Here is a 12,146-nt window from a genome sequence, read left to right on the forward strand (position 1 = left end):
AGGTTATTTTCAGATAGTAAGGTACACATAGTTCCCTTTCGTTGCCACTCCGAGTTACGTCGGATGACGACGAATGGGGTTTCGCTTAGAAAGCTTTTCAACTTCGAGTATTACAAAACGAGCCAATGGCAAAGAAATGCCATGGGTCTGCGGAATTTACATAGCGTATCTCCACCCCACCTCATGGGTATAAAAGGAGGACGCCGGCAATATGTAGATATGTTTTCGCTTCGGAGCCAAGTTAATTCTTCACTCCTCAAGCCATCTCTGAACACTCAGCTTCTTACAGACGAGCAAGATTCTCTGGTGTTGGTGTGACGGCGATCTCCCGGCGAGTGCGCGCTTCCTGCTTATCTGTGCAGTGGTTTGCCAGTGAGTGTGTTTCTCCCCGGGCGCTTCAACACTTTCAGAGTTTCTTTTCTCTCACAAAAGAGCTCGCACGTGGCACGTCTTTTTAAAGACGGCTCGCCCGTGCATTTACTGGTGGCGGTTGACTCATTTCCGATTTTGATGGCCACATTTTCTGCTCTGCGTGCTTGGGCTTGATCACGCTAGAGCAGCGTTTGTGGATGACTCACGTTCTCCCCGAGGGAACGTGACCATCGCGTCATTACGGTCGAGACTCAAGAGAGTTGTACGGTTGAGAGAGAGTCCCCTCATCCACACCCCGATCTAACACTCTTCACGTGAGGTGCTACTTCGGCTGGTGGCCAGGGTGACCTGAGGGTGTTGGTGTGGAACAAGGCGCCGACTATCCGTCCGTGCCCCACGCCCCCCCTCTTCATTGACGCAACCCGTGAACGATCACGTGACACCCGCGGGCCTGTCTTCGGACCCCCCGCGGGTTTCCTTTGACATTCCAGAATCGGATCTGTTGTCCATCGCAGCATCACATGGCGGGCAAGAATCTTCAGGAAGTGAAGATTTGACAGTGCTGCCACTTTCGGGTGTGCATATAGCATTTGTTGAGTCAGATCCTGAGATGACGGCCATGCTTTCCCGGGCCGCTGCGAGTATCGGACTAGGGTGGAACCCTCCACCCTGTCCTGAGCGCTCGCTGCTGTACGATTGGTTTTGGGGTGACCGCTGACTCTCGTCGCCGTCTCACCCCAATACCTTTCTTCCCGGATGTTGCTCAGGAGAATTCGAAATCCTCGAAGACCCCCTTGTCTTCCAGCGATCCCTCGTTGATCTCCTCCGCCCTTCCTTCCCATGGCCGCTGCTCTGGGTACACTGGGGTCCCCCGGTTGAACGTTCTGCTGTGATACTAAAATAACTGTGTCCTCAGAGTGCTTCTTTCTCAGCGCGATCCTAAGCACCCGTCCAAACCCTTTAGTTTTTCGTCTACACTTGTGGCGAAATCCTATAGCGCCCAGGACAGGCAGCCGCCTCACTGCATGCCATTGCCATTCTGCTGGTCTTCCTGTCCCAGGTGTTCATGGACATGCAGGAGGGCAGGACTGACCCAGGGCTCTTCATAGAGCTGCGCGCCTCCACTGACCTTGCTCCCCGAGCGACGAAAGTGGCCGCACGCTCCCTGGGTCAGGTGATGTACACCATTCAAGCCTGTGGCTTAACCTGTCCGATTTGCAGGATGTCCGGCGGTCCCGTCTGCCCGACACCCTTATATCCCAGGTCAGCCCTTCGGCGGTGCGGTTCAGGGCTGTACAACAGTTCTCAACCGCCCATGAGCAGACTGAGGCATATTCTGCTCCGACGGCCCCACCGTCCACTCAGATCCCTCAGTCTGCCCACCACAGAAGGCGCCCTCCCGCGGCTTCCACCCCGCCCGTTCACCCGGGCTGGCTCTGGAGGCCGCAGAGGGACGCCACAGCCCTCTCCTGCCCCGCCCCCGCTAAACGCCGGGCCAAGCGGCGCTTTTGAGACGGGCTGCTCAGGGATGATGGTCACTTCTCAGGAGATGGTATTAGGACCACTCCTTCCCCCGGTGGAGGGCCGGGGGAGAATCCTTTTTTTTCCACTTCCCGCTGCTCACCCCCAGTGGGCAGCACCCTAATGTGGTTAAAGCAAGAAGTGACATGTTCATCCCTGAGCACACAGAGTTCTCGGACGACACGGTGCGCCGCCCCCGAGCCGTGCACCCCTCGTCCTCCTCTGTCCCAGAGCCGGTTGACAGTGCGCGCCATCCCCGGACCGCGCCACTCTCATCCGCCTCTGTCGCCAGCCCCCTGGCAGAGCAGACCCCCATGGAACGTTCATCCTTCCCTGGTCTCCTCTGTCAGGGCGCGGTTAATGACTGTGCACCCACACCGGGCCGCTATGCCATCCACGTCTGGGCCAGTCATTCCCCAGTCATAGGATCAGTAAGGATCCTACTAAGGTTCAAGCTGTTATCGATTGGCCCGTTCCTGACTCTCGTGTCGCGCTTCAACGGTTTCTCGGTTTCGCTAATTTTTATCGCCGTTTTATTCGTAACTTTAGTCAGGTGGCTGCTCCTCTCACCGCCTTGACTTCAGTTAAGTCTAAGTTCGTGTGGTCAGTGTCTGCTCAGCGCGCTTTCGATTTTCTTAAATCCCTTTTCACGTCCGCCCCTATTCTGCTCACTCCCGACGTCGCGAGGCAATTTATCGTCGAGGTCGACGCTTCTGAGGTGGGGGTCGGGGCTGTTCTTTCCCAGCGCTCGTCAGTAGATGAGAAGGTACATCCCTGTGCCTTTTCTCATCGCCTCTCGCCCGCGGAACGCAACTACGACGTCGGGAACCGTGAATTACTCGCCATACGCTTGGCATTGGGAGAATGGCGTCAGTGGTTAGAGGGAGCTCCGGTTCCTTTTGTGGTTTGGACGGACCACAAAAACCTCGAGTATATTCGTTCTGCCAAGAGGTTAAACGCTCGTCAAGCTTGCTGGGCTTTGTTTTTCACGCGTTTCGATTTCACCATCTCTTTTCGTCCCGGGTCGAAGAACGTAAAGCCTGACGCGCTTTCCCGCCTCTTCGACTCCTCGACTTCCACCACTTCACAAGAGGAGATTATTCCCTCCGACTGTGTAGTGGGCGCGGCTGTCTGGGGAATCGAGAAGTTGGTAAAGCGCGCTCTCACTCGCACCACCGTTCCGCGCGGCTGTCCAGAGCGTCTTCTGTTTGTTCCTGTCTCTGCGCGCTTAGCTACTCTCCAGTGGGGCCACTCCTCTAAATTATCAGCCCATCCCGGCGTCCTGGGCACACTCGCTTCCATCCGTCAACGTTTTTGGTGGCCAAGGTTGGAATGTGACGCACGTCGTTTTATCGCCTCCTCTCCTGTTTGTGCCCAGACCAAGGCCGGTAATTCGCCCCCAGCCGGTTTGCTTCGCCCCTTACCGGTCCCTTCACGCCCCTGGTCTCACATTGGACTCGATTTTATCACCGGACTTCCCCTGTCTGCCGGGAACACGGTCATTCTAACAGTCGTTGACCGCTTCTCTAAGTCCGCGCATTTTATCCCTCTCGCCAAACTCCTCTCTGCCAAGGAGACGGCACAGGTCATGGTCGATCATGTTTTTAAGTTTCACGGTCTACCCACCGATGTGGTCTCAGATAGAGGACCACAGTTCGCCTGTCAATTTTGGAGGGAGTTCTGTCGTCTGATCGGCGCTTCCGCTAGCCTTTCGTCCGGGTTTCACCCCCAAACTAACGGTCAGGCTGAACGAGCCAATCAAATTATCGCCCGCATTCTCCGCACTCTAGCCCACCGCAATCCCTCGTCTTGGTCTGAGCAACTCGCCTGGGCAGAATACGCACACAATACGCTTCCCACTTCTACCACCGGTCTCTCACCGTTCCATTGCTGCCTGGGTTATCACCCGCCGTTGTTCACTTCGCATAGTTCGGAGTCTAATGTTCCATCCGTACAAGCGTTTATTGACCGCTGCAAGCGTACTTGGAGAGGGGTGAGATCAGCACTTTGTAGCTCGAGGAGACGCATGAGTAACACTGCTAACAAACGACGCGTTAAGAGTCCCCGCTACATTTGTGGTCAAAGGGTATGGCTCTCCACGTCCAATTTGCCTCTCCAGTCAGAGTCTCGCAAGCTGGCTCCTCGTTTTGTCGGGCCATTTCGTATTGTTAAAGTCATTAGTCCAGTTGTTGTCGAGCTCGCTGTTTCTCCTAACCTTTGTCGTGTCCACCCTGTCTTTCACGTCTCTTGCATTAAACCGACAGTCCGCGCGCCCTCGCATATTTTAGATATGCATCGTCGTGGTCGTGGGCATCAATACTTAGTGGACTGGGAGGGGTATGGTCCTGAGGAGAGGAGTTGGGTTTCGGCTCGGGACATTCTGGACCCCTCGCTCATTGATGATTTCCTCCGGTCTCGTCAGTCCCCTTCCTCGGGAGAGCCAGGAGGCACTCGTTGAGGGAGGGGTACTGTCATGGTCCTGGCTTTCTTTCCCTTTACTCTGTCTCCCCCTTCTGGACATATGCATGTACACTCGCTGATGACCACACCTTTCATCACGCACGCACGCATCTCTCTCTCATTCATTACGCTCACACATCTCTCTCATCACTCCCAGCTGTCTCCACTCTCTACTCGTTAGCATGTCATCCTTTCCACACCTGTTCTCTCTTTCTCTAATTATCTCTGCTTATTTTACCCCTGCTTTCCCCTGTCTCTTTGCCAGATTATTTCGTGAGTAATGCGGATGAGGTTTTTGTGCTCTTACCTATCTTTCCTGTCTTCTCCTGCCCTGTCCAGTGCTCTGCGGAGTTTGTTCAGCCACACTGTGTTTGCGACTAAGCTGTGCTTGTTACAGAGTTCCTGCCCAGTACCCGTCCTACATTGTCTGGTGATACCTGACCTTCTGTGAGTACCTGGGTTGGCCGGCACCGCTTCAGTGTTGTCTACCACCGAGATCGTTCTGCTGTCTATACGGGGGACCCATATTACTTTCTGTCATCCCTGCTCCGTTGGAGGACTCTCAGTTACACTTAAGATTGAACTTTCAGTACTAAATCCTCTGGACAGCATTTTCTGTTTATTAAAGACTGTACTGCTGCATTTCGCCTTTGGGTCTTCCTTCTCACCACATCACAATATCTGCATATATTACAGTATAGTATTGGTTTCTCGCATATATGGACAACATTAACTTTAACTGTCACTGTCCCGGTAGCGGGACAAATAACTTTACTTCAAAATATTACTATTAAATCCTAATTTAATCATGACAAACTCTAAATCGTTGGAAAGGTCTAAGACTCCTAAATAGATATTTCAGCGCTGTTTTTTTCTTACAAATTATGTATGAACAGTAATATATGAATTTATGACAAGAGTGCGCCTCAAAAAATCAACGTCATTACAGGAGTTTCTGACCTTTGTCACAAAAAGTTGACGCACACACTTTTAATAATTGAAACTTTGGTTTTTAATGCTAAAAGTTCATAATAAAACATAATCTATTATTTGTCAATAAAAAAGATAAAATAATATTTTAAAAAATAAAGTAAAAAGTCCTCTAAAAAGTATTATATATATATATATAATTTATTATTATATCACATATAGTTATCATAAATTAGGTATCATTTGAAAGCTTACGAACTCAGAATTCATCATGTGAAAATTGTTTTGAAATTGGACGTGCGTTACCATAGAAATGGTATTTTTTATTAGGCCCCTCCCCTTTTGGGCATCATCTTTCATAATTTGTTATCAAAACCTTTTCTAATCTTGACATAACACCTATTGTTATGAAAGGTCTGAGTCTCAAGGTTCCATATTTAGTGACAGAAGTGATATTTGGATAGAAATGTATTAATTTGTTATGGCAGAGTGCATACAATTAAATTCAATGGAATTCAATGGCACCCGGTGGCTATTTTTGGTATAACGCCTAAACATCTCATGGGAAATTCAATTTTTGTGATATCAACTTTAAATTTGAAACACAACTTGGTTAGATATATAGCTTTCATTTTATAGTAATTTTATAGTAACAAATATTTTGTAAAATATTATTTTATATAAAGCAATATTAATAAAGTATATTTGATTTAATTTAAATTCTAACTTCCATAACTTTTTCATACTTTCATTCTTTGAAGTGCTTGCACTTCAGTAATAATCTGCTGATTGTTTTCTTTAAAACAAGACCAAACTTCGGTCTATATTCCAAAGCATTCTTGATTTACAAACATTTAAGTTTGTATAGTGCATTTTAATGTCAATTATCAAAAGGGGGGTGACACTTAAGGGATTAAGTATAAATATGTGACATACATATTTGTTTCCCACATATTTAATAAATGTATGTAAACATACATGCATGTGATACTGATGCATTGAAATAAGTACATATATGCATATATACAGGGGTTAAATTGGGATTTATTATGTGGGGGTGCTCTCCTCTCCCTAGGGGGGTCCGGGGGCATGAAAATAAACCATTAAATAGCACTTTCTGGAGAGTTTTGTGCAAAGAAATGGAGAAATTGAGTATTACATGATATCTGAAAAACTGCAAGGTATATACTTTGCATTGTTGTAGTATCAACAGGTATTAGACATTTAGCATTTACATTACTGTTAATCAGTCATCACTTGATTACACATTTTATTACCTTGTTATGATATGGTGACCCATACAATGTGCCAAACATAATGTGCCACATGAAGAGACAGTGCAGAATATGACAGTAGCAACAGCTGAGAAGATTTGGGTCTGTGGTGACCAGGTCCACCTCACACACACTTCCTTCTCCCATTCTTTCTCTTTACTACTACTACACACACACACACACACACACACACACACACATCCTACTCTGCATCATTTCTCATCAAGATATGCACACGTCACAAAAATATAATCAATCTATCCTTGTGTAAAGGTTGCTTGGTAGCTAAATGTAGGTCTAGCAAGTCTTATATTTCTGTAATTCACACAGATCAAAAACAAATATGCTGACTGAATAGATTGCTAGTTTATTTTGAGTAGCCAGCTAGCAGTTCTCTTGGCAGTTTGCTTATAATCCGGTGTCTGAAGTAAAATGCTCAAAACATCTCCTGAGAAAGATCACATGGTCAACCTAGTCTTGGTTATTTAATTTTGATTTAGTCTTATTTTCCTTTGTCATTCAAGGCCAGGGCACTTTTTGTACATTTCTGGAACTTTTGCGCGCTTCCACATCCCGCGCAACTACGGATCTCCCAGGAATATTTTATATCGCTGCGTTCATTTATCCGTGTCACCTAGATGCGCGAGCGGTGCGCGATCATGGTCGGCTGACAGCGATATTAAGCAGCTAACAAGAATACGGCCGTGTTCCGATTGTTCTTAGCTCCGCCGAGACAAAATAGACATGCCATTTCAAAAATCTTTCATTTATTGTCAGAAATATGTTTTCAAAAGCATCACTTTCATCAAATTTTATGTGACATAAGTAGGCAACTGACTGCAAACGAACAGGCTTAAGCCTGTTTTATGCTTCTGCGTCGAATCGACGGCGTACCCCCGCAGACCCCTCTGCGTCGCCGCGAACCCCTCCGCCGTAGATCGACGTGCACCTCCAGAAAATTGTAATTACGCGTCGAGGCGACGCAGACCCCAAGGGCTGTGATTGGTCAGATGCACCGCGATGCAACTGAACTTGACGCAGAACCATAAAACAGCCACGGAGGAGTGACGGCGCAGCTACACCGTGGAGTTGCCTTTATGTGCCGGGGCTGAGCCCCGGAGAGCCCCGGCCCAATTTAACCACTGCATATATACATATATGCCTCTTACATATATTTAACATTTATGTGCAGTATACGGTTAAATATATGGCACTTACATGAAAACGGCCTTTTTTGCTATATTTTTAAACATATGTTTCATATATGTATATGTGTTTTATATATATATATATTAATTTTGCATATAGTCTCACATAGGCAGCAGACATACAGCGATGTGGATAAGTTAGGACACCCATGCTAAAGTTGCCTAAAAAGAGGAATAAAAAATCATCTTTTGGAAATTGATCTTAATGCCTTAATTAAAAAAATTGGGAAAAATCCTACCTTTAAGGACACCAATTTTCTTTGTGAATGAATAATGTATCATAAATAAATAAATGTTCTTCCTTAAAATACAGGGTGCATAAGTCAGGACACCCCTATGTTAAATTCCCATAGAGTCAGGCAGATTTTTATTTTTAAAGGCCAGTTATTTCATGGATCCAGGATAATATGCATCCTGATAAAGTTCCCTTGGCCTTTGGAATAAAAATATCCCCACATCATCACATACCCCCATACCTAGAGATTGGCATGGTTTTACTTCAGTTAGCCTAATAAGTCAAGTCAAGTCACCTTTATGTATTTACAATAGAAATTGTTTCAAAGCAGCTTTAAAGAGATAACAGGAAAGTAAAGTTGTAATAGTATTGTTAATTTCAAAATTAAATGTTAAATGTCCCCAACTAAGGCGGAAAAAAAGGCGACAGTGGCAAGGAACCAAAACTCCATCAGGTGACAGAATGGAGAAAAAAACCTTGGGAGAGCCCAAGTTTGTTGAGATGTCCATGAGGCCTTCACAGTGATGATGAGGCTGGCACTTAAGGGATGCATTGTCGTCGTGTCCATGTGATGGTCCTTCATCAGATCTGGATATGGGCTGGATCCGGCGGACTGCGGTAAACCTCGGGATAAAGAGAGAGACTAATATTAGTGTAGACGCCATCCTTCTTATGATGTACAAAGTACATCAGGATTTATGGGAAGTGTTCCCAGTTCCGGCTGATCTAAACTATGCAGCCTAACATTGAATTATAGCAATCTATAATGTGTTATGTGTATGCTAAGCAAAAGCGATGTGGTTTTAGTCTAGATTTGAACTGACAGACTGTGTCTGCTTCCCGGACAATGTTAGGAAGATTGTTCCAAAGTTTTGGTGCTAAATAGGAAAAGGATCTACCGCCAGCAGTTGATTTTGATATTCTAGGTATTATCAACTGGCCAGAATTTTGAGATTGCAATAGACGTGAAGGACTATAATGGGTTAAGAGCTCGCTCAAGTACTGCGGAGCTAAACCATTTAGTGCTTTCTAAGTAATCAGCAATATTTTAAAATGTATACGATGTTTAATAGGGAGCCAATGCAGTGTTGACAGAACCGGGCTAATATGGTAATACTTCCTGGTTCTGGTAAGAACTCTAGCGGCTGCGTTTTGGACCAGCTGTAGTTTGTTTATTAAGCGTGCAGGGCAACCACCCAGTAGAGCATTACAATAATCTAGCCTTGAGGTCATGAACGCATGAACTAATTGTTCCGCATTTGTCAATGAGAGCATATGACGTAATTTAGATATATTTTTAAGATGGAAAAATGCGGTTTTACAGATACTAGACATGTGACTTTCAAATGAGAGATTGGTATCAAAGAGCACACCCAGGTTCCTACCTGACGACGAAGACTTGACAGAGCAGCCATCAAGTTTTAAACAGTATTCTAGGTTATTACGTGTGGAAGTTTTTTGTCCAATAATTAGAATCTCTGTTTTTTCAGAATTTAGTAGAAGGAAATTACTAGTCATCCAATTTTTTATATCAGCTATGCATTCGGTTAATTTTGTGAATTGGTAAGTTTCGTTAGGTTTTGAGGAAATATAGAGCTGAGTATCATCAGCATAACAGTGAAAACCAATTCCATGTTTCCTAATGATATCTCCTAACGGTAGCATGTACAGAGTGAACAGCAGCGGTCCTAGTACTGAGCCTTGTGGTACGCCATACTGAACTTTTGACCAATAAGACTGCTTCATTTACTGCTACAAACTGATAACGGTCAGATAAGTATGATTTAAACCATGCTAGTGCAATTCCACCAATGCAAACATAGTTTTCTAGTCTATTTAATAGAATGTTGTGGTCAATGGTGTCAAATGCAGCACTAAGATCAAGTAACACTAATAGAGAGATACAACCACGATCAGATGATAAGAGCAAATCATTTGTGACTTTAAAGAGAGCAGTCTCAGTACTATGGTACAGTCTAAATCCCGACTGAAAATCCTTGCAGATAGAATTTCCTTTAAGAAAGGAACACAGTTGTGAGGATACTGCCTTTTCTAATTTCTTTGACAGAAAAGGCAAATTCGAGATCGGCCTGTAATTGACTAATTCCGTAGGAAGTTGCGTTTTTTTAACAAGCGGTTTAATCATAGCCAGCTTAAAGGGTTTTGGTACGTATCCTAGAGACAAAGACGAATTAATGATATTGAGAAGAGGATCTATGACCTCTGGAAGCATCTCTTTCAATAGTTTAGTTGGTATAGGGTCTAACATACAAGTTGTCGATTTAGATGAGTTAACGATTTTGCAAAATTCTTCTTCTCCCATAGACACAAATGAATCAAATTTTTCCTCAGGGAGACTACAATGCACTCCATCATGCGATACTGTAGCAGACGGTTGCATAGTTATAATTTTGTCCCTGATATTATCGATCTTATAAGTGAAGAAGTTCATAAAGTCATTACTGCTGTGTTTCTTGGAAACTTCTGGGCTTGAAGCTTTCTTTTTCGTTAGTTTAGCCACTTTTTCAAATAAATACCTAGGATTATGTTTATTTTCTTCTAATAGGGTTGAAAAATAAGCAGATCTAGCAGCTTTTAAAGCCTCTCTGTAAGTAATCGAGCTCTCCTTCCATGCAATCCGAAATACCTCTAGATTTGTTTTCTTCCAGTTGCGCTCCATTTTTCTGGCTGTTCTCTTAAGGGCCCGGGTGTGCTCGTTGTACCACAGCGTTGGACTATTTTCTTTAATCTTCTTTAAGCGCAGCGGAGCAACTGCATCTAAAGTGCTGGAAAAGAGAGAGTTAAAAGTTTCTGCTACAATATCGAGTTCTTCTTAGCTATCTGGGATGCTGAGATGATGAAACTGATCAGGAAGATTATTGATAAAGCAATCTTTCGTGGCAGAAGTGATAGGTCTAACATATTTATAACACGGAGTCGGCTTTGCAGCCTCGGCTAAATGTAATTTACATGAGACTAGATAATGATCTGAGATGTCGTCGCTCTGCTGCAGTATTTCAACAGCATCAACATTGATTCCATGTGATAATATTAGATCTAGAGTATGATTACGACAATGAGTAGATCCTGACACGTGTTGTCTAACTCCAATTGAGTTTACAATGTCTTTAAATGCCAATCCCAATGCATCTTTTTCATTATCTACGTGTATATTGAAATCACCAACAATTAGTTCTTTATCTGCAGCCAATACTAATTCTGATAGAAAGTCACCAAATTCTTTGATAAAGTCCTTATGGTGCCCTGGTGGCCTGTATACAGTAGCCAGCAGAATTCTCAAACGTGATTTATCGTTTACACTATATATTTTTACACTAAGCACCAACACTTCAAAAGAAGTATATTTAAAACTAGATTTCTTAGTGGTTTTAAAAATATTACTATAAATGACCGCAACACCTCCCCCTTTGCCTTTCGGACGAGGTTCAGGTTTATAACAGTAATCTTGCGGGGTGGACTCATTTAAAGTAATGTAATCGTTTGGTTTTAGCCAGGTTTCTGTCAAACACTGCACATCTAGGTTATAATCTGAAATCATATCATTAACAATAAGTGCTTTTGAAGTAAGGGATCGAATATTCAGCAACCCAAGCTTTATCGTTTGCTCATCTGTATTATATCTGTTTTTTTATTCGTTGAACATCAATTCAATTTTTAACCTTAGATAGGTTTGGAAGTTTTTTGTATTTCCAAATTCGGGGAACAGACACAGTCTCTATATGATGATATCTAGGTGAAAGAGCCTCTATGTGATGGAATTTATCTGACCTTTGTGACGCGAGGCCACTAGCAGATGGTCGGTTAAGCCAGTCTGTCTGCTTCCTGACCTCAGCCCCAGATTGTAATGTTTTATCTCTAAGATTATGAGCCAAATTACTTGAGAGAAGAGCAGCACCATCCCAGGAGGGATGAATACCATCTCTTTTCAACAGGCCAGGTTTGCCCCAAAAACTTTTCCAATTGTCTACAAATTCTATATTATTTTGCGGATAATAGCTGGTTTGATTTGCATTGAAAGATGATCTTATGGAAAGTACCCCATGCCAATCTCTAGGTCATGTTTAACCACTACAGAGACTTCAGAGTCACTGGCAAATGTCAGAACAACTAGCCGAGGAAAGGCTG

At 44.3% G+C, this 12,146-nt stretch overlaps 1 protein-coding gene across 3 annotated transcripts in view; it reads left to right on the forward strand.

The window, feature by feature from the left end:
- The window catches only part of LOC143714636 (alanine aminotransferase 2-like), a 131,736-nt gene that overhangs the window by 20,578 nt on the left and 99,012 nt on the right, over window positions 1–12,146 (forward strand). Inside the window, exon 1 of one of the 3 annotated variants that reach the window (XM_077205891.1) lies at window positions 8,535–8,618. The exons of the other annotated variants lie outside the window; for them this stretch is intronic. The gene's annotated coding sequence lies outside the window, so the exon portion shown is untranslated. Of the gene's footprint in view, window positions 1–8,534; window positions 8,619–12,146 lie in introns of those variants that run through there. 3 annotated transcript variants of the gene reach the window in all.

Source organism: Siphateles boraxobius, unplaced genomic scaffold, assembly GCF_051911475.1.
Source record: "Siphateles boraxobius isolate OS27281-9 unplaced genomic scaffold, OSU_SipBor_1 55, whole genome shotgun sequence".
Classification (NCBI taxonomy): domain Eukaryota; kingdom Metazoa; phylum Chordata; class Actinopteri; order Cypriniformes; family Leuciscidae; genus Siphateles; species Siphateles boraxobius.